Genomic DNA, 25,000 nt, shown 5'->3' with positions numbered 1-25,000 from the left:
TGTGGCTGGCCCTGTCCTACGCCACACACCGGTGTCCCTGTAATCAGAGCAGTGTCCTGGGGTGAGAAGGGAGGCCGAGCTTCCGGCAGCCGAAGACAAGATGTGACAAATGGGAGGCACAGCTGCACAGGGAAGTTTTGGAAATATTTTCTGATGGGGTTTTGCCAACTTCCATGGCTGGGTGTGTGTGGTGTGGGGTGCAATACTAAGGGCATCCTTCCAGAGAGAGAGAGAGAGAGCGAGAGAGAGAGAGAGAGAGAGAGAGAGAGAGAGAGCTGTCTGCAGGAATGAATTATGTGGAAAGGCCGTCCTGTTTGCCTTTAACCAACTGGCGCTTGGTTGGACAACTGCACTCTAAGCAGACGCTGACACTCAGCGCGAACGGTGAGGTCACAGGTTCAGAAGCCATAAACGCCGTCCGAGAGGTGTGTGTTAACCTGAGCATGCGTCGCTGCCTGGCTGAGCTTATGTTGTCTGAACTGACCTTCAGGGTCACAGGGTGGTGATTAGGGGGAAGATGGATGACTGGCCTGGAGGGTCAGTAATGTTTGTCTGTTTGCTCTTTGTGTTTGTTCCAGAGCCCCTCATGGACCCTTTACCCTTCTCCTGATACCATCTGTATCAGCCTGGGCACGGACACACACCAGCTCCACGTCCAACATCTCTCTACGTTACCGAGCTGGGAATGGGTTCCCGTTCCTAATTAAGGCAGTCGTATATGTTCATCGGTACCGGAGGCCCTGACATTAGATTAGTCCTTTTTCGCAGAGAATTTGGGCTCCGGTCCCAGTGAGAGGCTGCACCGAAAGTTTAATTGCAAAACCATTTTTAACTCCCCGCGTGACGCCTGATCTTCTCTCAAGGTTTAACGTCTCGCGTCCCGTGCCAAGGTAAACACGCCATGCTGAACGTTTTCTTGCCAAACAATTATGCAAACAGCAACTGCCCTCCGGTTTGTTTGCGATGGTTAGTGGAAGAGCAGACGCAGGTTTCTGGGCAGAGGGCAAAAGTTCAGGCCCACATGTTTGTTTTTCCATGTCTGACTCTTCTAAACACGTCCCTGTCTGCCTGGCCGCCATGTGACGGTGCCGCTTCCAACGTGACGCTGTACTGGTGTACAAACTGAAAGGTGTTATGGGTAAAAAAGACTCCTGCCTGCGTTATGAGGTGAATGCGTGTTGTTTTTCTGTGTGGCAAGGTTGTTGGTTTTGGCCTGAGGTCTGAAATTGCTTAGATGATGCTTTTTGCAGCTGTTTCGAGAAACAGAAAAAATCATGTTCTTGTTCTGGGTATTTTAATGTTTGGGACAGAATGGGATATATTGAGTCCCATTTCAGTACAAACTAACATTAAATCAAAACATTATTGCCTTGTTATGCATAATTCTGGAAGGGTCTACCCAGAGACTGAACTGGCCTGTAACCTTTTGTTGTGAAACTTCATAACCTCCCAAGGTTAATTATTTACTTTGAAGCGTTTTGCCTTTTCCAGAGGGGAGAGGTTGCAGAGCGTGTTGCAGGCTTCTGCCAGCATACTGAAATATATACACAAACAGGGTAAATGCAATGACAATATATATATATATATATATATATATATATATATATATATATATATATATATATATATACATGTACAAAATTGTTTATAGCTGCTGTAATCACTATTTGTTAATAATCTAATCAAAGTTGGTTAACTTTCGCCAGCCTGCTACCATAGATATGCACTAGAAATGACAATAGTTTTAAATATATATTTCCTTTGTTTCTATTAATAAAATGAGTGTTTTCCTATATGTGCATTTATCACCGGTAACTTCACACATCTGTAATCTGTAATCTGTAATCCTGATTACATTCCTGCTGATCATCAATTCATTTCTGCTTATTCTGCAATCATGGTGATTACATTCCTGTAATCATTTTTACTGGCATTCGTTACCGTAGACAAAAGTCACGAATGTTGTTGCGTACTCTGATCCCTCAGGAACAGCGCACAGTTCTGCGAGCTTTAAACATTCAGTCATGTGACCCAGGCCTGTGGACTCCACAGAAGCTGATCAAGAGATCCGGCCCTCGATCCAGATGATCCAGCCCCGATTGATCATGTGACTTCCTTGCTCACTGATCATGTGACTTCATCCCTCACCAATCATGTGACTATGATCCTCACCGATCATGTGACTCATAGTATGGTATAGCCTGGGTGACCCTGGGTAAAGTTCCCTGCTGACTTTGGCTGCTTTGCACTGAGGAACCTGAACAGCCTCCATCTCCTGTATTTCTAAACAGCACTATATTTCTTTACGTCTGTTAGTTAATCTCACTGCCCACAGCCTGCTACTGCTGCTACTGCTGCTGTTCTTGTTGCTGTTGTGGTTGTTTTGGAGAATTCCGAGCCGGCCCAGAGGAATGCTTTCTGAGCGTCGGGGGGAAAGACGGAAGCTCTCCTCTTAACAGAGCGCTCATTAGCCGGCTTCTACCAGCGGCCCCCCGCTACTGTCGGCAAAGTGGGAGCTTTCTTGGGGAAACGGGGGAGAGTGAAGCCCTCTGCTCCTGATTGGCACTTCCACCACTGCCTCCTCGTTTAGAAGCAGATAACGAGGAACAGCGTCCCACAGCCAGGGAGCGGGCTGCGCTTAGCACGCAAACGTCTGGGGAAGCCGGATAATTGATACCCTCCTCCGTGAAGCCGGATAATTGATACCCTCCTCCGTGAAGCCGGATAATTGATACCCTCCTCCGTGAAGCTGGATAATTGATACTCTCCTCCATGAAGCTGGATAATTGATACTCTCCTCTGTGATGCTGTTTTGGTTGTTGTCGTTCCCTCTCATGCTGCACTCCATCGTGAAACTTTAGAAACAAATTCATTTACGTGTGTCTCAGGGAGCGGAGACTCAATGCAAAATATTACTCTCGCTTTCTTTCCTTTAGCATGGAGAAAGGCTCTGGTATTAGGATACCGCACTAAACTGAGAAAGGGCTCGTAGAGTCGGTCCCAAGCACCCGGCGAGTGTAACAGGAGACACTGGGCTCTGTTGCAGTAATGACATCACGCCAGTAATTTCTGGCGGCCAGGAAAAGTGAAGCCCAGTTTGTACGGTTGTGAAGCAAGGACCGTTTCCCTGTAATGCCTGCACGTCCCGCATGGGCTGCGGGTCTTGACCTGGTTTCGGCACATCTCTGTTCCACTCACCAGTTTGTATTAAATTTAGAAAACAAGAAGAGAAACAAAGAATGAATCAAGCATCGAGTTTGGGTCTTTCATACACAGCAGAGTGGCGTGTGTGTGTGTGTGTGTGTGTGTGTGTGTGTCTACGTCTTTCGTAAACAACAGCAGTGTGTGCTAGTTCTTTCCAGCTCCTGACTAACACGGGGAGTTCCACTGATTCCCCATATTCCAGTTTTAGGTCATACCTCTCTCACGTCTTGATCAGAAAAAAATGAGATGTGCAGTTCTGAATTAGCATGTGCTGCAGTGGTGTGTGTGTGCGCGTGTGCGCGTGTGTTTGCGTGCATGCGTGCGCATGTGTGTTTTTGTGTGGCATGCACACTCTGACAGGAAATGAGACGATCTCCTGGGCCTTTGCTGCCTTCTGTGGTGACCATAAGGAAAAGTCTGGAAAAACTCACTCCATAATTCTGAAGTGCAAACTCACTCCATAATTCCTCAGCGTTCCTCAGAGGCAAGCCAAAGAAAACAGCGTCACACTCAATCGCCTCTCTGAATTTCCTGCATGCTCTCATTTCAGCATTTTGTCCCTGGATGCAAAAATAAAGGTGTTCACTGTTGCACCATGGGAAATGTGTTGATTTAAGGGGCCATTTGCGTCTGCTGTGAGATGTCAGAGTCGCTGTGCGAGCTTGTGCTTCTTCTCTAAAGGCAAGCGGTGAAATTCCCTCAGAGCTGCAGCTTGGCATGCAGATGCCTTTAGCCCATCTCCACACTGTCTGGCTCATCAAAAAAAAGAGTCCCTTCAAAATTCCTAAGAGTCTCCATCATCCGCTTTTACCTTGGAGCCACACCTGAGGCTCTGTGTGTGTGTGTGTGTGTGTGTGTGTGTATGTGAGTAGGTGAGTGCGTGCCTGAGAATGTGTGTTTGTGTAAATGAGTACATGTTCATGTATACGTTGGCAATAGAGCCGCAGGAGGGACCCGCTATGCACATGCTGTCAGCTTTCAGCTCTGAGCACTGCCCTGCTGAAGGACAGCCTGTAACACACCGCCATATTTCAGCTTCTAACACACCCAGCAATATTCCAGCCTGTTACACAACCAGCCATATTTCAGCCTGTAACACACCCAGCAATATTTCAGCCTGTTACACAACCAGCCATATTTCAGCCTGTAACACGCACAGCCATATTTCAGTCTGTAACACGTAGTGATATTTCGGTCTGTAACACACAGTGAAATTTCAGTGTGTAACACACTGAGTCATATTTCAGTCTGCTCTGTACTTGGCCACAATGTACATACAGCTCTGGCAAAAACATTTCTGCTCTGGAGAATCGACACAGGTCATAGGTCACATGTCACAGGCTTATGTTGTTTTTGCTTGTTGTACAGTTACACAATGAAATTTCCTTTCTAAAGAAAATTATTTTTAGATACACAAAGTTCTGCACATTCTGTGTTTTTGCTAGTGTATATATTATATGCATTTAACTTGTATGTAGCTTGTATGTAATATGTTTAGCATGTATATGTAACATGTTTTGTATGCATATGTATGTCATATGTTGTATGTGTACATAAGTAATACCACTTTCATTGTTTGGTTTTGCAACACTATTTTCTTATCTGTTTGCCAAATGAGCCCTTGCAATGAAAAACCATATATGTCCATATACTGCTCTTAATAATATAAAATAAAACTAATATAAATAATATAAAGTTTTATTTTTAAATGCCCACATGAATGAAGAAAGGTAAGTCTAAATAAAACATATTTCGAATTTTAATGGAATTTTAATGTAACTGTTGTAGAAAATCAAAAACTAAAATATCTGATTACACAAGAAGGGAAAATGGCTGATATATGGTTGTTCATTGCAAGGGCTGAAATATTTATTGCAGAGAGTGAGTGAAGCATATCAATTCTGTAGCCCTTGATTAAAACGGATGGAGAACGTAGAGGATGCAGAGACCCTGTTGGGTGGAGGTGCAGGGTGGTGCTTTAGTCACTGTCTCTCCTCTCAGAGTGAGAGAATGTTGGGTTGAGGCAGACAGACATTGCAGTAGTCCAGCAGTCTTGAAGGTTGGTCCTGTGTGTTTGAAGTCTTATGGACGAAGCTGAAAAGGTTTACCAATTGTTGAGTATTTCGCTTTGTCCCAGTCCTACACATTCGGAATGCTGGCTGGCTGTCCCAACCGGAGCATGTTTCTCCAGTCGTCCAGCCCAGGGAGAGAGTCTGGAGTCGTATTAGTGTGCAGTGTTCCAACAGTGATGCCCAAACGTCTGCATGTTTAATAGGAAGGTTGATAAGAAGGAAGACATGACTACTACATAGACAGATTAATTTGGGCTCTCGTACAAAGTGTATACACATGATAACAGCCATACACACATGGATGTATGAACACACACACACACACAAACACATACACAGACACAGGCACACATGCATTCATAAACACGCACATACATAGACAAACACACACACACACACACACAGAGGCTCATTTAACTTTGCTCTCGGAGAGGGATCTGCTGATCCTGGTGATCACGTGTTTAATTTCTTTCTCCTCATTGACTTCAGTCAGTGACACGTGCGTCATTCCCAGAGAAGCGTGCATTCTGGGCGTCATTAATGCACTCCGCTCTCTCGGCTGGCTGGCAGCACCTGATTAGCTGGGAAAGAGGAGCACACAAGAGAGACAGAGAGAGAGAGAGGAGCATCATGCTCTCGGAATAACGGCGCTCCCTGTCTCCCGGCTGCCTCTCCCCAACGCCACAGGCTCTGATTATTGCCGCTCAATTTTACGGTTTGTTGATCCTTTCACCTGACGACTCTGAGCGACAGCAAACCGCAGGCAGGAGGCGGCGTGCGAGTTCCCCCAGCAGGAGTTCCGTCGCGCGAGATCCCTAACTGAAGCCAAAACAAGCAGAGTTCCTTTGCTAAAATTAGCCCCGCCCCTCCGAGCCGCGACTGAGCGCGGATTCATCCCAGAGTTAATGATCTGACCTTAATGGCAGCAAAAACCAGTAATTGGACAGGCTGAGACTGTCGCAAACCCAGGGACACTGAGTCCCTGCTGCAGAAAACACAGCAGAGGGGGATTGTGGGGCAGAACGATCTGGATTCTTCTTTTTTTCTCTGGGCCAAATATTGGTGGGTTATTATATCCAGGGGCCTGGATGTCAGAGCGGTACTGGTCCTCCGGAGAGAGGCGCGCCCCACGCGTACGGCCCGCGGGGCCTCCTGCCTAACACTGCACTAATTAGCCCATGAGATTCGCCATCCTATCACCTCTCTGAACGTTTCCCCCGGCTCTTTATTTATTTACCCGAGCTGTAGTTGCATGATAATTAGTCTTGTTATTTTCCACCAAATTGGTTTGCTGAGTCATACATCTCTTTCTGCTAAGCCGTGTTTCGCGGAGTCTCTTGCAGCCCAGACCATCAAGCTGACTGTTTACGTCACGGTTTACGTTCCAGCATGTCCCCTACGCCGTCACGCCGTCATCCGGACAGCCATCCAAGCGCAAGTCAAACCTCCAGCAGATCCAGCAGCCTGCGGCGGGTGCATCCAAAACATGGAATATTATCACTACCAGCAGCCGACCAGCTATCCGGACCCTGCACCCAAGACGCCCAACAGATGGGGCCCTGTTGGGGGGAAGGGCAGCAAGGAGGGGAGACCCCACCAGACTCCACCCCTTCTACAGTGGTCTGGAGTCAGGCAGGACAGACATCGGTCAGTGTCCCCAGACAGGTGACCATGGGCCCTCACATGGGCCATGAAATATGTATGAAAGGAGGATGTTAGGAGAGAGGAAGAGGCGAGAGGAGCAAGCCGTGTGTATAATCGATGTTTCGATCGACTCCACTCTTTTGTTTACAGTCGTCACGCGTGCGTTTTGCGTTCACTCTGCTTCATCCTTCCTGCATGCACCTTCACTGGCTTTTCCCTGAATTCTGCCCAGAAAAAAGAACTGAAAAAAATGACGTCAGCGCTCACGACCCGGAGGCAAAATCTCGCCCTTTCGGTGCACTTCCTCTCTGTCGAGCACAATATCGCACGCTTTTCCTCCTCTGTGCAGTCGGCATGACGATCGCTGATTTTTCACTTTAACAGTCCTTAATTTCAGACCATGCTGCAAAAATCTCCCTACGCCCCCCTCCAACAGCCTGTGCTAGTTCCCGCCCACCTTAGCTCAAACAACTTCATTACACTCTTATTCTGAAACCCAAATCTCGAAGTTTACCTCACCAGATGGCAGTGGCTGTTATGAACTTTCCAATTACGGGAGAATACCTGACTCAGCCTTGCGGATAATTGACCTCTGCTGGTATGGCTGAAAAGGGATCCGTGAGCCCAGGCCGAATAATGGAAGGCAAATCCGCTACCTGGGGAAATGAGTGTATTCACACTAATCCGCTGGCCTGGAGGCTAAGGGCCACTTTAATAGGGGCGCAGAGGGGCGGGTGCATTGTCCACTGTGCCTGTCAAGAGCCCTGCCACACGCCAGGCAGCCTTCTCTGCTAGCCTGTTAGCCTCTCTCTCTCTCTCTCTCTCTCTCTCTGCTAGCCTGTTAGCCTCTCTCTCTCTCTCTCTCTCTGCTAGCCTGTTAGCCTCTCTCTCTCTCTCTCTCTCTCTCTCTCTCTCTCTCTCTGCTAGCCTGTTAGCCTCTCTCTCTCTCTCTCTCTCTCTCTCTCTCTCTCTCTGCTAGCCTGTTAGCCTCTCTCTCTCTCTCTCTCTCTCTCTCTCTCTCTCTCTGCTAGCCTGTTAGCCTCTCTCTCTCTCTCTCTCTCTGCTAGCCTGTTAGCCTCTCTCTCTCTCTCTCTCTCTCTCTCTCTCTCTCTCTCTCTCTCTGCTAGCCTGTTAGCCTATCTCTCTCTCTCTCTCTCTCTCTCTCTCTCTCTCTGCTAGCCTGTTAGCCTATCTCTCTCTCTCTCTCTCTCTCTCTCTCTCTCTCTCTCTCTCTTTCTCTCTCTCTCTCTCTCTCTCTTTCTCTCTCTCACCCTCTCTCTCTCTCCCTCTCTTTCTCTTTCTCTCTCTCTCTCTCTCTCGCTCTCTCTCTCTGCTAGCCTGTTAGCCTGTCTCTCTCTCTGTCTGCCTGTTTGTTAGCCTCTCTCTTTCTCTCTCTCTCTCTCTCTCCGTCTTTCTCTCTCTGCATGTTAGCCTGTATCTCTCTCTCTCTCCTTGTCTGTTATCCTGTCTCTCTCTCTCTCTCTCTCTCTCTCTCTCTCTCTCTCTCTCTCTCTCTCTCTCTCTCTTCAAGCTGCAGGTCTGATTTAGCAGGAATGAAGGAAGGCTGCACAGGGCCTGCAGGTTCATTGTAAACCGAAGCCAAATCATCTGTAGAGCTTTTGGTTAGAGACTTTACTCTCTTCTCATTTTAAAAATGATTCTCTGTCAGAAAGATTCATGATGTCAGAATATAGAAATTCATAACACTCGTCCCATTTCGTGGTAGGACTTAATGTCACACTACAACCTATGTAGTCGCATGTCTCATGCACAATTAGACATTTGTTTTGATAGAATCCTCATAAACTGACATCCAGTCTATTGGTTAGCCAGCTTGGTAGCTATTGCGCCGAACATTACCTATGCTAATTTGATTAACTTGATCTTACTGTGTGTATATACAACCTTGTTAGTCATAGACAAAGCTTGTGTTGTCTAGACAATTCCCTGTGTAAACACTTACTTGATTGGAACATCCAAACAGCAAGCCACATGTTTACAATTACCATCTGATAAGAAATACAGTTTGAGGGAAAATGTAATTAGCAGCCACTATAAACAGGCCTCACAGGGCATGATTTAGGAATCAGTCTTGATTAATGTGCGTGAGTGTGACATACTTCCACATATTAATTTTCCCTGTCGTCGTGGAGTTTTGGTTTTTAGGCTAATGGTGTTTTATTGAGACATCATATCTTTGACTGCTGTACTGTAATCCTTCAGACAGAGGGTAGGTCTACATTAGGTTCTGTGTTAGGGTCATAGTCTACATTAGGTCATGTGTTAGGATCATAGTCTACATTAGGTCCTGTGTTAGGGTCATAGTCTGCATTAGGTCCTGTGTTACGGTCATAGTCTGCATTAGGTCCTGTGGGAGGGTCATAGTCTACATTAGGTCTGGATTCTGGAACACAGCTTCAGTGCCTCATGGTCTTCTCTATCCATACCTTTGTTAATGGCTGAGAGGTGATTATGCCAGTGGTCGAACTCTAAATGCAAATAAACAGCGTTATTTGGCTGCCTGCTAAGCTGAGCCAACAGAGCTAAGTATTGGTGGTCAGCTTTGCAATTAACCTCCCGTGATTAGGTATGAGTTCATTCTCAAGCAGGTTGCCATGCGCGCGGTGGGGGGTGGGTGTAAGAGGCTGGAGAGAACTGTAGAAATGTCAGCTTCTGATGGACTTGGTTTCATCACTGTGCAAGTTTGACTCACATGGTGTTTTCCAATTAACTTGGTAGGATGTTTGTGTGAGATTCGTATTCCGAACCACCTTGGGTGTGCGGTACGCTGGGAAGCGTCTTTAGCACGCGGCACTGTTCATGAGACCCAGTGTGTGTAGAGTTTGATTATCTCCTTCCTCCTTTTTTCTGTTAATTTGCCTAACTGCCTAACTGAGGCTAAGACCCTGAGTTATTACCACCCAGCAGCTCCATAGCTCTGTCCCTGTTTGATGATGTTGCTAAAGAGTGGCAGACAGCCAATCAGGACCTGCCAAAGGCGGTTCAGGGGTTAATTGAGGGTATGTTTGGCCTCACAGACCAGTTGCTGCACACACAGCGTGGAGCCTCAGTGCTGAGTGATGGGCATCTTAATCTGTCTTCTGCTTCATATTGTTAATATTCACACATAATCCTGGAAGTATGAAGCTAGAGGAAGACCAGCCAGGGGCATTTTCCATCTGCCTGCCTGTCTGTCTGTCTGTCTGTCTGACTGTCTGCCCATTCATCTGTCTGTCTGACTGGCCCAGCTATGTTCTGCCTGTCTGCCAATCCACTTGTCTGTCTGTCTTGCCCATCTCCTACCTACCTGTCTGTCTGTCTTGCTCATCCTAACCTATTTGTGTGTCTGCACGTCGTCCTGTCTGTCTTTCTGCCAGTCTGTCACGTGTGTGTGCGCCCATCCTTCTCTCTGTCTGTCTGCCAATACGCCTTTCTGTATGTCTGCTCATCTTCCTTTCTGTCTGCCCGTCTCAACAACACTGGCACAATGCTGCCTCTCCCAGGGGGCGCTGGGGTTCAAGCCCCATGCAGGCAAGCGCACCATGCCATGCTAATAAGAATCCTTGGGCAAGCACTCCTAGCACTGCACTCACCTACCTTGCTAACATGATTGAAATTGTAAGTCTCCCTGGATAAAATCATCTGTCAAACACAAAAATGTAATTGTCTGTCCACCCACCCCTCAGTCTTTCTGTCTGCCTATCCCTCATACTGCCTGTCTACCTACCCCTTAGTCTGTCTATCCACCTACCCCTCAGTCTGTCTGTCTGTCTACCTACCCCTCAGTCTCTCTGTCTACCTACCCCTCAGTCCATTTGTCTGCCTACCCCTCAGTCTGTCTGTCTGCCTACCCCTCAGTCAGTCTATCCGCCCCCCCCAGTCTGTCTGTCTACCTACCCCTCAGACTGTCTATCCGCCTACCCCTCAGTCAGTCTGTCTGTCTACCTACCACTCAGTCAGTCTGTCTGTGTTGGTGTATTTAACTCTGTGTGTTTAACTCTGTGCTGGTGTATTTAACTCTGTGCTGGTGTGTTTGGCTCTGTGCTGGTGTATTTAACTCTGTGCTGGTGTGTTTGGCTCTGTGCTGGTGTATTTAACTCTGTGCTGGTGTGTTTAACTGTGTATTTAACTCTGTGCTGGTGTGTTTAACTCTGTGCTGGTGTATTTAACACTGTGCTGGTGTGTTTAATTCTGCACTGGTGTATTTAACTCTGGGCTGGTGTATTTAACTGTGCTGGTGTGTTTAACTCTGTGCTGGTGTATTTAACTCTGTGCTGGTGTATTTAACTCTGTGCTGGTGTGTTTTACTCTGCACTGGTTTATTTAACTCTGCACTGGTGTGTTTAACTCTGTGCTGGTGTATTTAACTCTGCACTAGTGTATTTAACTCTGCACTGGTGTATTTAACTCTGTGCTGGTGTGTTTTACTCTGCACTGGTGTATTTAACTCTGCACTAGTGTATTTAACTCTGTGCTGGTGTGTTTAACTCTGCACTGGGGTATTGAACTCTGCTGGCATATTTAACTGTGCTGGAATTTAACTCTGCTGGTATATTTAACTCTCTGCTGGTATTTGACTCTGCTGGTATATTTAACCCTGTGTTGGTATTTAACTCTGCTGGTATATTTAACTCTGCACTGGTATTTAACTCTGCTGGTATATTTAACTCTGCGCTGGTATTTAACTCTGCTGGTATATTTAACTCTATGCTGGTATTTAACCTTGCTGGTATATTTAACTCTGTGCTGGTATTTAACTCTGCTGGTATATTTAACTCTGTGCTGGTATTTAACTCTGCTAGTATATTTAACTCTGCACTGGTATATAACTCTGCTGGTATATTTAACTCTGGGCTGGTATTTAACTCTGCTGGTATATTTAACTCTGTGCTGGTATTTAACTCTGCACTGGTATTTAACTCTGCTAGTATATTTAACTCTGCACTGGTATTTAACTCTGCTGGTATATTTAACTCTGCACTGGTATTTAACTCTGCTGGTATATTTAACTCTGCGCTGGTATTTAACTCTGCTTATATATTTAACTCTGTGCTGGTATTTAACTCTGCTGATATATTTAACTCTGCGCTGGTATTTAACTGTGCTGGTATTTAACTCTGCTGGTATATTTAACCCTGTGCTGGTATTTAACTCTGCGCTGGTATTTAACTCTGTGCTGGTATATTTAACTCAGCGCTGGTATTTAACTCTGCGCTGGTATTTAACTCTGCTGGTATATTTAACTCTGTGCTGGTATTTAACTCTGCGCTGGTATTTAACTCTGCTGGTATATTTAACTCTGTGCTGGTATATTTAACTCTGCGCTGGTATTTAACTCTGTGCTGGTATATTTAACTCTGCGCTGGTATTTAACTCTGCTGGTATATTTAACTCTGCGCTGGTATTTAACTCTGCTGGTATATTTAACTCTGCGCTGGTATTTAACTCTGCTGGTATATTTAACTCTGTGCTGGTATTTAACTGCTGGTATATTTAACTCTGCACTGGTATATTTAACTCTTTCCCTCTTCTTCTACCTTTTTTCAACCCTTTCATTCAGTCCATCTCTCTGCCTTTTTCATTCTCTCCATCTCTCTTTCTCTCTCTCACACACACCCCTTCTCTCCCTATCCCTTCATCTCTTTCTGGTTCTTCATCTGTGTTCCCCTGTATCTCGTGTTAGGTTGAACAGACCTGGTTTGTTCTATTCGTAGCCTTTTGGTTCGATGGCATGTTCAGTTCTGGAGTTTCATGACATTTTGTTCAGCCATGTGGCAATTAGAATGTCAAACCAAACGCAGTGGAAGCCGACAGCAGAGCAAAGTTTGCTGCTATTTCTGACCCAGTACAACACAGTTGTGGGAAAACACATAAATGTGTCTAAACACACTCACTCACTCCCACACACACACACACACGTCCTTTCTTCTCTCCCAGTAGTATGGAAATCACACAGTTAGCAACACAATGTGAGAACTCTGACCTTCAGGATGGTGCATTCTGACCGGCCATATCAATCTATTCACCAGTGTCTACAACTCTCGCTAACCTCTACACACACAGACACACACACACAAACATAAACATGAATCACACCCTCAATCACACAAACATATATCGCACACAAACACACAACTCATCCTAACACACCCAAACACATCACATCCTAACACACACACACAGACACACCCACACCACACACAAACAAATTAACACACACACATGAACAAATATACACACACATCCACAAACACACAAACACACACACATGCAAATGAAGGTACATGCACACAAACACGTGTGAATGCATTTACTGTATTTCTTAAACATATGTTCCAAACTACCTACAAACTTCTCAGAATGAAGAGAATCGGGTTAATAACATGCACATACATGCACTATTCCACTAAAACTGTCTGATTATTTCGTACAGCACAGAGTAATGTTAGCTGGCTGTCTACTAGGTAGTGTTTCACGGGAGGCGTTAGGTCTCTGCTCCCCTCGGTCTCTGCTCCCCTATGTCTCTGCTCCTCTACGTCTCTGCTCCCCTGTGTCTCTGCTAGAATTTGCATCAGTTAGGTGAGGACTAATGAGTGACAAACAGCTTCACCACAGGTCACTTCCTTTGAGGTCATCAATCTTAGACACATCTGCCATTCATTGTCTAATCACCCTACCACAGTTACCCAGGACTACAGGAGTGTGTCTAACCACTCTACCACAGTTACTAGGAGTAGAGAAGTGTGTTTATTTTCATTTAAATAGGACATACACTGGATTCCATTTCTACTGGATTTAATTTGTAATTTGCATTCTCTCTCTCTCTCTCTCTCTCTCTCTCTCTCTCTCTCTCTCTCTCTCTATCCCCCCGTCTCTCTGTCTCTCTCTGTCTCTCTGTCTCTCTCTGCCAGTCCCTAACAAGATAAATGGAAGACGTTCACTTCTCATATATTGCCCACTTCTCCTCTGCAATGAGTCTCCAGTGAGAAACTCTGCCAGCGCGGCACGTGTGTGTGTGTTTGCGCACGCGTGCGCGTGTGTGTGTGTGCGCGTGCGTGTGTGTGTCCTCCTGCGGGTGCCTCCTGATGTGATGACAAGTTCCGAAGGCCTCCTGCACAGCTGGAGGCCCCTAGCACCAGACATCTGAGGTGTCCCCCCACCTCGCCAGACCAAAAATACCCACGCAGTCAAGAGCCAAGCGGTTTGTACCCTATACACGTGTTCTGTCACACTCTCTCTCTCTCTCTCTCTCTCTCTCTCTATCTATCTCTCTCTCTCTCTCTCTCTCTCTCTCTCTCAGCTCTACCCCCCCATTGTAGTTCCATTAAAGAAAATGTGATATCTCTTCTTTCTCCACACAAGGGCAGTTTCAGCCACGGAAGGACCCAAGGGAGTGTCTGTCCTTCTGTGCTTTCGAACCCGCCCATCTTGGTGTTAACCAGGTTAATTACAGGCTGGGATAATCACAGAGTGAGGCACGTCATTTTTGGGAACACTGCTAGTTCTCTGAAAAACAATGCCATGAAATCAATCCACATAAACCATCGGTAAGATTTCACTGGGATTATTCAAATGTGAACTAAGGCCAAAGCCTTAATCACCCACTCAGGATTTATTAAGTCCTCATGGCTCAGGGAAACATATGTTTCCTCTCACACTCTCTCTCTCTCCCTCTCTCTCTCTCTCTCTCTCTCTCTCTCTCTCTCTCTTTCTTAAGGATGCTGCTAAGCTGATGGCTACTTGTGTAGACACAGAGCCCTACAAATAACAGAGCCTACTGAAGAGGGCCAATTACAAACATGACTGTGTCTCACTCTCTCAGAGCTGGATGAGAGAGAGAGAGGGAGAGAGAGAGAGAGAGAGAGAGAGGGAGAGAGAGAGCGAGAGAGAGAGGGAGAGAGAGAGAGAATGGAAGAGGGGGAAGTGGTTAAGAAGGGTTAAAGGTCAAACAGAACTGCTCCCAATCAGTGTTGTTTAAGCAGCTGCCTGACCCAGGCAAGCCCAGTGTGTGTGTGTGGGGGGGGGGGGGGGGGGGCTGCCAATCACATCACTGCTGAGCACAGTGTGTAGCTTGATGCCTGAATGGATGGACAAACGGAGAGAGAGACAGAGAGAGAGAGAGAGAGACAGAGAGAGAGACAGAGACAGAGAGACAGAGAGAGAGCGAAAGCAAAGGAATGCAGACTCTCAGACCAGCAGACCAATTAAAATCAAGTGGGGGCAAGTCTGTGAGTTTCTTTTTCACTTGTAGGTGCTGCAGCTGTAAGTTGCTGAGACCAGTAGACTCTCAGACGAGTAGACTCTCAGACTACTAGACATCGGAATTGGTGTCTCGGCCAAAACAACACTATAGTATTTCTACTTTATCATTACTGACATGCAATATGCTCCATATTACTTCATGTGTGGTCACTTCAGACTGGTTGGGGGTGTGGTCACTGTAGATTGGTTGGGGGTGTGGTCACTATAGATTGGTTGGAGGTGTGGTCACTGTAGATTGGTTGGGGGTGTGGTCACTGTAGATTGGTTGGGGGTGGACACATCAGGATGTTTATCCAAATTAGGATACAATAAAAAAATATTAAATATATAAATATTAAAATATTTTCAAAATCACTGTTTAGTATGAGTTATTCATGTTAAATAACTTAATTCCAATAAAGTGGACAAACTCCTATAACTGAATCTGTTGGCACACATTTATGTTATAGCCATGAGCAGAGCAGAATGTCGACAGAATAAAAACCTTCACATATTTTATTCCATTCATCACAGTTTTCCCCTAAATTTGTAATCTTTTTTTCTCCCGAGGGCCTGACTAAATAGGCCTCATTTGCATTGCAAAGCGCGGCAGATTGACAGGCGTTTAGGATGTATGCCAGGAGGACTTCAGAGCTACCCAGCTGTCGTGCCTCCAGATGTGGTGTCTTGAGTTTCGGGGTGATGGACACGTGGTTCTTCTGTGTCTTCTGCTTCCTAGTTCAGTGGCCACGCCCCCTCCTCATGCTGACCTAAGGGCGGCTCGGAGAACCCGGAGCTCCGCTGTAATCCAGGTGCGTTTTGGGTGGATCAGCAGGTCTGACGAGGGGTAACTTCACTGATTGGACTCTGGCTTCACAGGGAAACTCAAATTAAGGCCAAGGATTACTTAGCATCAGACATTGGACTGGTAGTAAGCACTAGACAGGAAGAGGAGCCATTTTGGATCCAACCTTCCTATTCCTCTTCATGGTTGCCGGGGTTACAACCTTGTCTAGGTTAAAAGTGTAATTGGTGTAGTGGTATAAAAGTGATATATGTATTTAAAGACAGGACTACTCATCTGTCTTATACCTTGATTGGTGTCCTGGGGGTCAGCAATCAAAGGGGTAACGGTTACCGCTGATTGGTTGGAGGTGTGGTCGTTGCAGGCCTGGTTGGGGGTGTGGTCACTGCAAACTGGAGGACAGTTATTCAACTAGAAAGAAAAGTGCACTTCCTGCTCTGTCCACTCACCCAGGAAAGCTGTTACCTATTAACCAGGGCAGATAACCAATGAAATGGTCTGAATATAACTATGGGAAAGAATTTGATAGTTGTTGTGTGAAAGAAAAGTGTGTTTATAATTGTGAAAAACTGTGCTACACTTCTTCCTTGTTTTAGCGTTGCACACAGGTACAACCTCACGCACCTTGACAAACCAATGCCAGGGGCCCACATCAGATTCTTTAACATTTCACCAAGAAAAAGCTTTTTTTGCACAGGGAGACAGACAGTACACTGCCTAACAGTGAAGCGATGGCAGATCTCTGCCTGTGTTCCGAAGGCTGTCAGAAGACACACTGTACTCTGTTTGGCCAATTAAGCAAAATTGACATGTAGATTGCTAAGCTGTCATGGCTGGCCGTGCCGGGACGAGGCTCTACAAACCCGACTGACTGATGTGATCTCGTCTGTGTTATTAAGCGGATCTTACTGTCTTTCTCCTCTCAAAAGAAAAACAACTTGCTATAAATATTGCATGTGACAACAATGGAACATGTCTTCAAATGCATATGTGACAGAGATAACTTTTGCCTGAGGTAAAACTGAAAAAAAAAAAAAAAAAAGTTTGAGGAAGTTTGTTTGCGCTGACAGGATCTGCAGGAATTAAATGATAGTTCTGGAGAAAAAAAGACTATGTCAGTCACAGACCAGGCGGACAGATCTGGACTGAACAGAGATCAACCCTTTTCTGCCAGGTTTTCTTTGCAGGCTGAGATAAGAACGACAGAAGGGGAATTTCTACCATCTCTGTCTCCTGATAGTGTTTATCTTTCCCACCGTTCATAACTATCTGACTCAGGCCGATGATAAAAACAAAAATCTTTTCCGATTAATGTTCGCCATAATTTTAAACATTATCACTCTAGTTCTTTAATGTTTAGACACATATTTGAAGATTTACAGATCAGAAGAGACTTGATATGGGAGAAATTGGTTAAATCCATCACGTCTGCGTTTATATGTTCGCATCATATCGTTTTGCAGGATTTCTGGTGGGTCCCCTGCAGCAGACGATGCATAAATGTATTTTTATGAAACAGGCAATTCAACGTATTACGTTTGGTAGTTCTTTAACTTTAAACGCCAGCTGTGTGTTTGCTGGGCTGAGTAGAGCCTAAAACATCAGAAATGCACTCTGAACACTAGGCCATGGTCCACACGGAAGCCCAGAGAGGCTTCCAGGACTTTTTAATATGGATTTTTGTTAAGGTGGCAAGCAGAAGTGTCTGCATGAATCTAGAACTAATTTTAAATAGAATATATAAAATAATATAATCGTATGTGTCAGTAGTTGACTTGGCGATAAACAAATTATTCAACAATATTTACCTTCAGCTAAAAGACACACCTCACACTGTCGTATCCTGAATTATGCTGCTTTATGCTGGTTTGCATCACAGTGTAATGAACAAAATTGACATTCATTTGATAATATCATTACTACTGTAAGATATTCAGTGTGAACAAATAAAAAGACCATTACAAAAAAGAAAACCTGTAGTTTTTAAGTTTTTAAGCATAAAACAATTAGGTACAAGTACAATGTGCTTGACAATTTGTTGTATTTAAGGTATAACATACCCAGCCCTGCATCAACTTTGAACATGCAGAAATTCTGCAGAAATGATAACTTTCAGAGATGTGAGCAGATATGAATTCACTTTTATAAGATCTCGCCACACAAACTATGGAAAGAGAAGCCACAAAAAACAGGAAACAACAGCCAGTCTTCCACTGAGCAATGGGGCAGGTGAGCTGAGTAAGACTGTAGCTCAGAAAAATTACACAGTGCTGGGGCCAGTGATTACACTTGGGTCTGTGACTGGTCTGGGGTCAGTGTTTATGGTTGCATGAGTGATTGCACCAGGGACAGTGATTGATTGCGGTGGGGTCAGTGATTTCACTGAGGTCAGTGACTGTTCTTGGGTCAGTGACTGTTCTGGGGTCAGTGATTGCACTGAGGTCAGTGACTGTTCTTGGGTCAGTGACTGTTCTGGCGTCAGTGATGCGCGGAGGTAAGTGACTGTTCTGGGGTCGGTGTTTTCTCTAATTGCTACAGCATTACACACTATTTTAAGACAAATGTGAATCTGCTCAGCAAGATCCAGTCTTCAAAATACATCAACTTACTCTCTCTCTCTCTCTCTCTCTCTCTCTCTCTCTCTCTCTCTCTCTCTCTCTCTCTCCCCATCTCTCTCTCTCTACCATTTCTCTCCCCCCATTTAATTCTCTCCCACTCTTTCTTTCTCTCACACATACCCTCTCTCTTCCTCTCTAGTGTTCTCTCTCTCTCTCTCCCTCCCTCTCTCTTTCAGGTGGGCTTATGTATGTTGCATACATACATGTATATGGGGCAGAGGTGTATGGATCAGTGAGCTGGAACACATTCATCAGCACAGAGGAGGGCCTGTGTTAGTCACGTACGCACACACGCACACACACACACACACGCACGCATACACACACACGCACACACGCATGCATGCACAAACATACTCACACACAGTAAGAGAGAGAGAGAGAGAGAGAGAGAGAGAGAGAGAGAGAGAGAAAGCTAGCACAAGCACACATGATTCAAACCTTCATAGAGGACATATACCAAGCAAACAAATATTTTATTTTTGGTCATGAATTAAACACCACAGCATAAGGGGGAAGAACCTTCCCTCCCAGATACAGTGGCTTCCACAGAGCACTAATATATGGGTCACACCGTGCACATGCACATACTGTTCAGTTCAAAATGATTTTCTGCACTTTAACCTCATCTATGAATTCACTATTTTGCACCTACAGTACGGTGGTCTCAAGTAAAACACACACACACACAAACAGAGATCCCATTATTCATAGTCTCTGTATCCACTGCCACACACACACTCACACGCCCCTTACGCCCACACTTAGGCCAGCCCATCCCTGACAGAACTCCTTAATGACTGACACACAAAGCCCCTAACCCAACTCTGAGAACAGCAGGCCTCAAACCAGATGGCAAATTAGCAGCGATTGTTCAAAAACAATGTGGACTGTAGCGAGTGGGTGGGGAGGGTGGCCACTTCTGTCTGTGGAACCTAACCGGTTCCCGTGGTGATCAGTTTCTGAGCAGCTTCCATAAACATTTGAGTCTGAGTCCCAGGGCATTTAAACTCTCACAGCATCTGCCATGATGGAGATCTCTCTTTCTCCTCAACATCGGATCGGATTAGAATTATTTGCATGATGGTGGTGTAAACACCTTTCTGAGTGGCTTGTTCATTGGTCCTGTCAGACTTTGTTTGTAGCTAACAGAGCATGCCTACGTTACCATGGTAAAAGACCCGGCGGGTCTGTGTGTCGGACCTGCCCTACAGAGCGAACCACGGTCCCACGCAAGCCAAGCCCTAATGGGCTCTATTCCTTAATTTCATCTCTGATATCCTTCATTTCACTTCAAATATCCGTAATTTAACCTCCAATATCTTTAATTTAATCTCTAATGTCCTTAGTTTCATCCTGCTCCTCAGAGGTCGGTTGGATGCGACTTCCTTTTGGACCAAACAGCAGGTCTCATGTCATATTCTCCTACTGTTCATCTCTTATGTAATCCTGATTTATGTCTGGGATTAAATTCCCTGGTTCCACTCTGACAGTAGTGCATTAGTGCCTGAGCAGGATTGTAAACATGAAATTAGGAAAAGACGGCTCTCCCGCCCCCGCTCGGAGCAGTCTGGAGCTTTGGATGCCAACGAGGTGCTTCATTCGTGCTTAAATTTAGCGCTAACAGGATCTATCAGACCACATAATGGCAGCCTACACAGTCCAAACTAACCAGGGCTTATTTTAGCCTCCTCTCTGAGAGCGGCGGGGAAGCTTTCAGGCAACTTGCTTTTACCAACACCGCAATTTATTATTATTAAAACATAAATCAAAAAATAAAATCTAACGGCAAGAATAACAACCGAGGAGAGTTGCTCTGTTACAGCGGTACAGCTCACTTCTTGAGAGTGTACAATTAAGCCGTGTTTTGTTTGGCTTTCTTCAGCACGCCAGCTAAAGTCTGAGGCAAAAAAAAGAAAAAGAAAACTGTATTAATGGGAATTTCATTCGGCCTTGGAGAGGGAGTTGGAAGTTTGGTGCGGCCAAGAAATGCCAGCAGGGAGCTGGTGGAGCGCCAGGCGGAACGTGCGGTCGGACCCCACGGAAACGCGGCGTGGCAGGGCTGGTTGGAGCGAGGCAGGGACCACACAGCCAGGTGGAGGAGAGGAGGAACCCACGGGTCTGCGCCTGCAGACGTCAGCAGGGCCGGGGGGAAGCGTCCCACTCGCGTAAGCGGCTCCGGGCGGTCATGGCACTGTTTGCTCTGAAACTGACACATTTCCACGGGCCTCGAGTAGGACACGTGGAAGACCACGTGCGGTTAGCTGGTGCCGCTTATTTCCCATTGTCTGAGTAATACCACGACAGCACCAGAAAGGTCTGGAGGTGCGGTCGAGAGCAGACACACAGACGGTTGGGTGGGTTTTTTGCTTTTTGTGTGTGTTTTTGGCAGGCCGTGGGTTCCCTTTCGCGGCCTGCTAATTGTAGCTGAGCAGAGCTTCTGGAGCAGGTCTTTGGAGGAATTAGTCTGACAGTGATGAAGTAGTGAGATTTTCCCCAGTTCCCCTGTTAAGTCCTCCCTGTCTGAGTCTTTATTCAGTGCTGTAGCACACGCTACCCTGACTGGAGCATGGCACACACTACCCTCACTGGAGCATGGCACACACTACCCTCACTGCAGCATGGCACACACTACCCTGACTGGAGCATGGCACACGCTACGCTCACTGGAGCATGGCACACGCTACCCTGACTGGAACATGGCACACACTACCCTCACTGGAGCATGGCACACGCTACCCTGACTGGAACATGGCACACACTACCCTCACTGGAGCATGGCACACGCTACGCTCACTGGAGCATGGCACACGCTACGCTCACTGGAGCATGGCACACGCTACGCTCACTGGAGCATGGCACACGCTACCCTGACTGGAACATGGCACACACTACCCTCACTGGAGCATGGCACACGCTACCCTGACTGGAACATGGCACACACTACCCTCACTGGAGCATGGCACACACTACCCTCACTGGAGCATGGCACACACTACCCTCACTGGAGCATGGCACACGCTACGCTCACTGGAACATGGCACACACTACCCTCACTGGAACATGGCACACACTACCCTCACTGCAGCATGGCACACACTACCCTGACTGGAGCATGGCACACACTACGCTCACTGGAGCATGGCACACGCTACACTCACTGGAGCATGGCACACACTACCCTCACTGCAGCATGGCACACACTACCCTCACTGCAGCATGGCACACACTACCCTCACTGCAGCATGGCACACACTACCCTGACTGGAGCATGGCACACACTACGCTCACTGGAGCATGGCACACGCTACCCTGACTAGAACATCGCACACACTACCCTGACTGGAGCATGGCACACACTACGCTCACTGGAGCATGGCACACACTACCCTGACTAGAACATCGCACACGCTACCTTCACTGTATTGTGGCACACGCTACCCTCAATTCAATGGATTGTATGCTGCAGGACTCGGGGTGGTGGGGGGGACCAATAAAAGTATGAAACAAAAAGAGGAACAAGGTGAAATCATATGTGAGTTTGCTTGTTTCTTTTGCTGTTTATGCAAAACTGGCTGGGATCTCCCTGGGGGGGGGGAAGGCCTCTGAATGAGTGACAGCTCCGTGGGAGCAGATGAGTGCAGCAGGAAAGCAGGAAGCTGCACCTGCTCGGAACACGTGCCACATTTCAAAGTGCATTTGAACTCCTCCGTGTGAAGTGTCTTCTTCCTCTCCTCTGTCATCAGATACCGTTGATTTACAAGTCATGAGTGGATATCGCGTAAAGGGAGCAGAAGGCACAGGGACGGTATCTGAACGGGAGATGCGTTGGGAACGCCGTTCCCTACGGGCGCAGGGAAGCAGTATGTCCTAACATGTCAGGTTAAACACAGGTACATGGCGCCCAAAGCATCGAGCACTGCAACAAACACGCACGCATACACACGCACGCACGCACGCACACACACGCACGCACACACGCACGCACACACACACACACGCACGCCTGCACACACACACGCACGCACGCCCACACACACACACGCACGCACGCACACACGCACGCACGCACGTACGCACGCACGCACACACGCACGCATACACACACACACGCACGCATACACACACACGCACGCACACACGCACGCACACACGCACGCATACACACACACACACGCACGCATACACACACGCGCGCACACACACACACACGCACGCCCGCACACACACACGCACGCACACACGCACGCACACACACACACGCACGCACACACACACACGCACGCACACACGCACGCCCACACGCACGCACGCACACACACACACACGCACACACGCACGCACACACGCACGCATACACACACACACGCACGCTCGCACCCACACGCACACACACACACACACACACACACACACACACACACTAGCTGTGGCTCCAGTTATATGTTCTGAGACAAAGTCCCCAGTGAAGCGCATGCTATAGAAGAAAATCAGACTCCAAATTTTCAGGTCTCGATAATAACCCTTGTCGTTCTCTTCTTTCAAAGAAAAAGAGATAGTTTCGCCTTTTGTTTTGTTTCCTTGGCAACGACGCTTTTTAAATGCCACCCAAACTGGAGAACCACAGGAAGCCCTGGAGCTCGATGAAGTCCTCCATACGGTCCGGACAGGAGACTCAGCTCCACGCATCTGATAACCGTCTTTTGTAAAACACGCTACGATTAAATCATTTTATGGGAATTTGCTCCTGTGGTTGCCGGGACGTCAGAGGCGAGGTCGTGGTCGCTTGGCACGTTTTGTCGCTATTTCAGGGGGTTCGACATCAGAAAGCTTTGTTAGATAACAAAGATAAGGTTCTGCATTTCCTTTGCAGTGATGTGTCACTCATTTTTTACTAAGAGTGGTTAATCCATAGTGTGTGTGTGTGTGTGTGTGTGTGTGTGTGTGTGTGTGTGTGCGTGCGCGCGCATGAGTGCGTGTGCATGTATGTATTTGCTGAGTGCGCACATCACCAACCTCCTTCTAAAGTAACTTCCTCTTAAATGCCAGACATTATTCATATGTAGCCAGAGGGTAGACCTGTGCAGAGGCACACACACACACACACACACACACACACACACACACACACACACACACGTACACATGCAACCTCACACGGTAGGCTGATGGGCTGGGCTGATGGGCTGGTGGGCTGATGGGCTGGTTAGTTGGCTGATGGGCTGATGGGTTGGTTGACTGGCTGGTGGGCTGATGGGCTGGTGGACTGGTTGCTGGCTGGTGGGCTGATGGGCTGGTTGACTGGCTGGTGGGCTGATGGGCTGGTGGACTGGTTGCTGGCTGGTGGGCTGATTGGATGGTTGACTGGCTGGTGGGCTGATGGGCTGGTTGACTGGCTGGTGGGCTGATGGGCTGGTGTACTGGTTGCTGGCTGGTGGGCTGATGGGATGGTTGACTGGCTGGTGGGCTGATGGGCTGGTTGACTGGCTGGTGGGCTGATGGGCTGGTTGACTGGCTGGTGGGCTGATGGGCTGGTTGACTGGCTGGTAGGCTGGTTAATTCACTGTGGGGACATTCTGAGCCCAGGTGAAAAGGAGCTGCCCAGCTGGGTGTTTGTCACATTGAGGAACCACATTTGGCAAATCTGGACCAGAGCATGACAGTCATGACTCAGCCCAGCGGCACATAGGCACTCCGTGTGCCGGAATGCTGACTCATCTGTGGGTGTCCACCATCAACCTCTGGCGTGTTCCGCAGTAGTGGGAGGTTCACAAATGGTCCTAGTTACCGTGGTGACGGCTGAGCAGGTCGGAGGGACATTAAATAAACATTGCTCAGACGTCTGAGAGGATGTGTCAAAGATCACTGCCTCAAAATTGCGCTGGCCGTGTGCTGAATAATGTGCGGGAGTGTAAGTCATGTTTCCGTGGCGACAGCTCGAGTGTGCCGCTAGAATGTAGAGACAGCAGTGAGAATCCCCTCTAAAATAGTTATTCTATCCATTCAAGGTAAATGAGAATGTCTAGTTAGACAGAAGATCTGCCAAAACCTAATATTCTAACATACATCAAAATGGCCAACCACTAACACTCTCCAGGCTGCACATCCGTGTAGTCTGTGTGTGTGTGTGTGTGTGTGTGTGTGTGTGTGTGTGTGTGTGATGGGCTCTCTGGGTCCCTCAGCCTGTGCAGTGGCAGGCCCAACACAACCCTGAGCTTCTGTCCTCTTCTACACTTTCTCCCCTGGGCCCCCAGAAAAAGCTGCCAGCATTGCGTCTCCAAGCCCTTTTTGGTGTTGTATGCTACATGTGCTTCATGTGTAAGTGTGTGTGTGTGTTTATGGCTGCATCACCAGGCTGAAGCTGTGTCTGTGTCTCTGGGCTGAAGCTGTGTCTGTGTAGCCAGGCTGAAGCTGTG

The 25,000-nt window shown here is 47.1% G+C and overlaps 1 long non-coding RNA gene across 1 annotated transcript in view; it reads right to left on the bottom strand.

Moving 5' to 3' along the window:
• Window positions 1–1,660: 1,660 nt before the first annotated feature.
• The window catches only part of LOC118242159 (uncharacterized), a 28,695-nt gene continuing 5,355 nt past the window's right edge, over window positions 1,661–25,000 (bottom strand). The window contains exon 3 of the long non-coding RNA XR_004776603.2: window positions 1,661–5,464. This is a non-coding gene — a long non-coding RNA (uncharacterized LOC118242159). The remainder of the gene's footprint in view (window positions 5,465–25,000) is intronic.

The sequence above is a fragment of the Electrophorus electricus genome, chromosome 14 (genome assembly GCF_041902795.1).
Source record: "Electrophorus electricus isolate QZ-2024a chromosome 14, ASM4190279v1, whole genome shotgun sequence".
In the NCBI taxonomy this organism is placed as follows: Eukaryota; Metazoa; Chordata; class Actinopteri; order Gymnotiformes; family Gymnotidae; genus Electrophorus; species Electrophorus electricus.
Note: the sequence above shows the minus strand (reverse complement) of the source record. Positions and strands in the feature narration are given on the sequence as shown.